This window comes from Macaca thibetana, chromosome 5, assembly GCF_024542745.1.
Source record: "Macaca thibetana thibetana isolate TM-01 chromosome 5, ASM2454274v1, whole genome shotgun sequence".
Taxonomy (NCBI): domain Eukaryota; kingdom Metazoa; phylum Chordata; class Mammalia; order Primates; family Cercopithecidae; genus Macaca; species Macaca thibetana.
The window spans coordinates 94,580,292-94,585,807 of record NC_065582.1 but is presented as its reverse complement, the minus strand read 5'-3'; the positions used below and the strand labels follow the sequence as shown (position 1 = coordinate 94,585,807).

At 36.1% G+C, this 5,516-nt stretch overlaps 1 pseudogene; it reads left to right on the top strand.

Moving 5' to 3' along the window:
- The first annotated feature begins 4,767 nt into the window (after window positions 1–4,767).
- Window positions 4,768–5,098, top strand: LOC126954771 (60S ribosomal protein L35a-like; annotated as a pseudogene).
- Window positions 5,099–5,516: the final 418 nt, after the last annotated feature.

Here is a 5,516-nt window from a genome sequence, read left to right as displayed (position 1 = left end):
GAGCCTTACATTCTTGTCTTTAGTATCACTTCCTTCATGATTTTGCATTTTATATGTTATATTTATATTGGATCTTTTCCTCAAAATTATTTTATGATGAGAAGACTTCTATTTTCCTTGTACAATGGTTGTTGGCAGGATTGAGTTCCCCTTGAGCTGTTGGACTGAGGGCATCAGGTACTTGTTGGCTGCCCTCAGTTTCTTGTAATATGGGTCCTTCCACAGGGTAACAGGGTAGCTCACATAGCTGGTTCACAGGACTGATTTTTGGTACTTATAAAGGTGTTTTTTGGGTGGATAGTTTTCCAGTTTGGTGTTCCTGTAGGGGGAACGATTGCTGGAGGCTTCTATTTGGCCATGATTCTGTGCCTCCTCATTCATCCCTTCTTTGAGGTTACAAACAGCCAATAGTACACATAACTAAAAGTTTAGTTAAAATAACTGAATTTTGAAATGTACTATAAATTATTGTTGACTTTCATTACCTTGTTGTGCTATTAATACTAGATCTTCTTTATTCTAACTATATTTTTGTACCCGCTAACTATCTCCCCTTCCTCCTCCACCTCCACTACCCTTCCCAGCTTCTGGTAACCATCATTATACTTTCTAGCTCCATGAATTCAATTGTTTTACTTTTTTTTTTTAAAGCTCCCACAAATAAGTGAGAATATACATAATGTGTGTTTTTTTGTTTTTGTTTTTGTTTTTTTTTTTTTGAGACGGAGTCTTGCTGTGCCCCAGGCTGGAGTGCAGTGGCGCTCGATCTCGGCTCACTGCAAGCTCCGCCCCGCCGGTTTCACGCCATTCTCCTGCCTCAGCCTCCCAAGTAGCTGGGACTACAGGCGCCCGCCACCTCACCCGGCTAATTTTCTTGTATTTTTAGTAGAGACGGGGTTTCACCGGGTTAGCCAGGATGGTCTCGATCTCCTGACCTCGTGATCCGCCCATCTCGGCCTCCCAAAGTGCTGGGATTACAGGCTTGAGCCACCGCGCCCGGCCCAGAATGTGTTTTTCTGTGACTGGCTTATTTCACTTAACATAATGACTTCCAGTTCCATCCATGTTGTTACAAATAACAGGATATAATTCTTTTTTATAACTGAATAGTGTTCTGTTATGTACGAATGTGCCACGTTTTCTTTATCCATTCATTTGTTGATAGACACTAAGGCTGCTTTCAAATCTTGGCAATTATGAATAGTGCTGCAGTAAACATGGGAGTGAAGATACCTCTTCAATACACTGGTTTCCTTTCTTTTAGGCATATACTTAGCAGTGGGTTGTTGGTTCAAATAGTAGTTGCATTTTTAGTTTTTTGAGGGAACCTCCAAACTGTTCTCCAAGTGGTTGTACAAATTTACATTGTCGCCAGCAGTATACAAGTAATTCCTTTTCTCCACATCCTTGCCAGCATTTGTCATTTTCCGTCTTTTGGATAAAAGCCATTTTAACTAGGGTAAGATGATAGCTCATTGTAGTTTTAACTTGCATTTCTCTAATGATCAGTGATTTGAGGACCTTTTCATATACTTTTTGCCATTTGTATGTTTTCTTTTGAGAAATGTCTGTTCAAGTCTTTTGCCCATTTTAAATCAGATTATTATCTTTTTTCCTATAGAGTTACTTGAGTTCCTCAGGTACTCTGGTTATTAATCCTTTGTCAGATGGATAGTTTGCAAATGCTTTCTCCCAATTTGTGGGTTGTCTCCTTGTTGGTTGTTTCCTTTGCTGTGCAGAAGCTTTTTAACTTGATGTGATCCCATTTGTCCATTTTTGCTTTGTTGCCTGTGCTGTCTTGGTATTCCTCAATAAAATTTTGCCCAGTCCAATGTTTTAGAGAATTTCCTCCAATGCTTTCTTTTAGTAGTTTCACTGTGCAAGATCTTTAATCCATTTTGATTTGATTTTTGTATATGGCGAGAGATAGAGGTCTAGTTTCATTCTTATGCATATGGGTATCCAGTTTTCCCAGAACCACATATTGAAGAGATTGTCATTTCCCCAATGTATATTCTTGACATCTTTGTTGAAAATGAGTTCTCTGTAGATGTATGAATTTATTTCTGGGTTCTCTCTTCTGTTCCATTGGTTTATGTGTGTGTGTGTTTATGCCAGTACAATACTGTTTTGGTTACTGTAACTCTGTAGTATAATTTGAAGTCAGGTAATGTGATTCCTCTGGTTTTCTTATTTTTGGTATATTAACATCAGGCACTGTGATCACTCAACTGATTTTTGGTTCTGAAGAAGGTTCTCTTTTGTGTTAATAATTGCTCAATTTGGTGTTCCTGCAGGGGGCAGGGTATGATCGCTGGAGGGTTCTGTTCAGCTGTCTTGCTCTACTGGGCTTTAATGGACCACTACTAATAAGACCAAGAGACAAAACTGGGGTCCTGACCAGAATACAAATTTGGGACAGAGATCTTGGCATAAAGTCAGTACACTTAAAGGACAGTATCTATATTAGGTGAAATAAGAAAAAATAATGGTCCTCACAGACAAAGATAGTTGCCACATTCTGGGAAGATTAAAAAAAAAAGAAAATTTATCCTAATAATTTGTAATCACAAGTCTGCCCTCATATGGGTTTGTTGCCTAAATTCATAATATTTTTGCCCCTCCCCAAAAAAACACAATAAAAAATTTAAAGTAATTCCAGATTGTAGTGTTCTCTGAAAAAAGGTACATTAAACTTAAATAACAAATAATTCTCCTAAAGTTCCAAGGAAAATCAACTCATAAGAAAAAAATTACTAAATAAAAATTAAAGTAAGACACCATGAGTGAAAGTCAACTGAAACAACAGGCTACTATATTAAAATCTTTAAAATTATAAATGTTAGAATTGTTAACAAAGGAAAATATGAAATAAGTATGTTTAGTATATTTAAAGTATATATATACTAAATAGTATATTTAGTATATTTAAAGTATATTAGTATATTAAATAATCCATTGAAAGTATGATGAAAGAGCAAACTATTATCAAAATTGATTAATTTGTAAAAATTATCAAAAGAAGTGTCAAAAATGAAAAATATAATAATTGACATTAGCAAATCAATGTTTTGGTTAAATTGCAGATTGAAAATGGCTGAAAGAGAATTCGTAAATTGGAAATAAGTAGAGCTAAAGAAATTATAACAAATGTAATCTAGAGACCCAAGGATCTAGGAGATATGAAAGAACAAGATCAGAAACATATGGAATAGATAGAGAAAATCATACCTGCATCTAATTGAAGTTCAACAAAGAGAAAGAGACTGGGAGAGAAAATTTAAAGAGATAATGGCTGAAAATTTTCCAGAAATGATGACAGAAATCAATCCTCAGATTCAGAAGGCTAACTAATCTAACAAAGAATAAATGAAAAGAAATATACATGTTATACTATAGAGAAATTTCAAAGTATCAAAAGGAAGATCTTAAGAGTAGCCAGAGAAAAGATACAGATCATCTTAAAATACAGATAAACTGAGTTTTCAACTGCAATAATAGAAATCCAATAACAGTGAAATAACATCTAGATGTTGTCAACCAGGTTGACAAGTACTCTATCCTTAAGCAGCACTTGGAAATTTGGAGTGTCTTCCTTGTCACGATGACTGGAGTGTGACTGGAAAGTTACATTTCTTTGTGCCTCGATTTTCTTATCATTATGAGAGTAATAGTATTTACCTCATAAGATTGTTGTGAAGATTACATGAGTTAAATATATAGAAAGCATTCATAACAGCGCTTGACACATTGAAAGTGCTTGTAATGAAAAGAGGAGTTAAGACAACCAAGAATTGTCTGACCCAAATTTCTAAGAAAATCCCTCATTGGAAAACACTGGAAACCTATCCAACTTCTTACACAACTCCCACTATTTTTCTCCATCTCACTTCATCACACCCTGTCCTCCAGTCACTCTTACTTTTTCATCCAACAAATTTAGTTAAACAATGCCTAGTAGGTGCCAGGAGCCATTCTTTGCATTGTTTTGTGATTATATAGGTTTAAACTTCACAAGGGCAAATGTAGCAGAGACTGGCTAGATATTCACTAATTTCATTTTCTCTTCCTGTTCACATGAGATGATTATATTCCTCAGCCTCCCTTGCACTTGTGGTAGAGCTACACAACTGGGTTCTGGTTAGTGGAATGGTAGAAATCATGCACTCCACTTCCAGGCCTGGCCACAAAACATCACGTACTATCGTTTCCTTAAGTGCTCTTTTTACTTATGAGCCTGTTAAGTGTGAAGTATCCAAGGGTGGACTTCTAGGAAACCGGAAGATCTGAATCACCATATCCAAAACACGTAATAAGACTTTGACATAAGCAAGAAATAAACCATTTTTATATTGAGCTGCTGAAAATTGTAATATGCTGATGAATGCAGCATAATTATTTCCTTTAAACATTGTAAACCTAGAACCCAGCACAGTGCCTAGTACATAGTAGATCTCTGTAAATATTTGTTAAGATAATAAAAGAAAGGAAAGAAAGAAAAATGAAAGAAAGGGAGGGAGGAAGGAAGGAGAGAATCCACTAATAAACTTAACCATTCCTTATTTTATGTGAAGTGATCACTCTAACCTATCTACATCTCTAATTTTACCAGTCGTGCCCTCCGTTTTCATAAGGAAGACTCCCTCCTCTGCCTCCTATTTATCTTCTTTAACTTATACACTGTAAGAAAATACAACATCACTTTTGTCTTCCCACCATCTTGGATCCTGGGGAGGCCTGCTGGGAATAGGACTTCTAAAAGGAAATATGTCTGGAAGGCTGTTGTCCAAGCCATTTTGCGGGCTATAAGCGGGGTCGCTGGAATCAAAGGGAGCACACAGTTCTTCTTAAAATTGAAGGTGTTTATTCCTGAGATGAAGCAGAATTCTATTTGAGCAAGAGATGCTCTTATGCATATAAAGCAAAGAACAACACAGTGACTCCTGATGGCAAACCAAACAAAACCAGAGTAATCTGGGGAAAGGTTACTCCGGCCCACGGAAACAGTGGCATGGTTCATGTCAAATTCCAAAGCAACCTTCCTGCTAAGGCTATTGGACACAGAATCTGAGTGATGCTGGACCCCTCAAGGATTTAAAGTAATGAAAAGTCAATAAATGAAAGTGGATTTGTGAGAAAGAAAGAGAAAGAAAGAAAGAAAGAAAGAAAGAAAGAAAGAAAAAGAAAGAAAGAAAGAAAGAAAGAAAGAGAAGAAAAAAAGAAAGAAGAAGAAAGAAAAAAAAGAAAGAAGGAAGAAAGAGAAAAAGAAAGAAAGAAAGAAAGAAAGAAAGAAAAGAAAGAAAGAAAGAAAGAAAGAAAGAAAGAAAGAAAGAGAAAGAAAGAAAGAGAAAGAAAGAAAGAAAGAAAGAAAGAAAGAAAGAAAGAAAGAAAGAAAGAAAAGAGACAAACAGGAAGGAAGGAAAGAAGAAGAAAGAGAGGAAGGAAGGAAAGAAGGAAGGAAGGAAGGAAGGAAGGAAGGAAGGAAGGAAGGAAGGAAGGAAGGAAGGAAGGAAGGA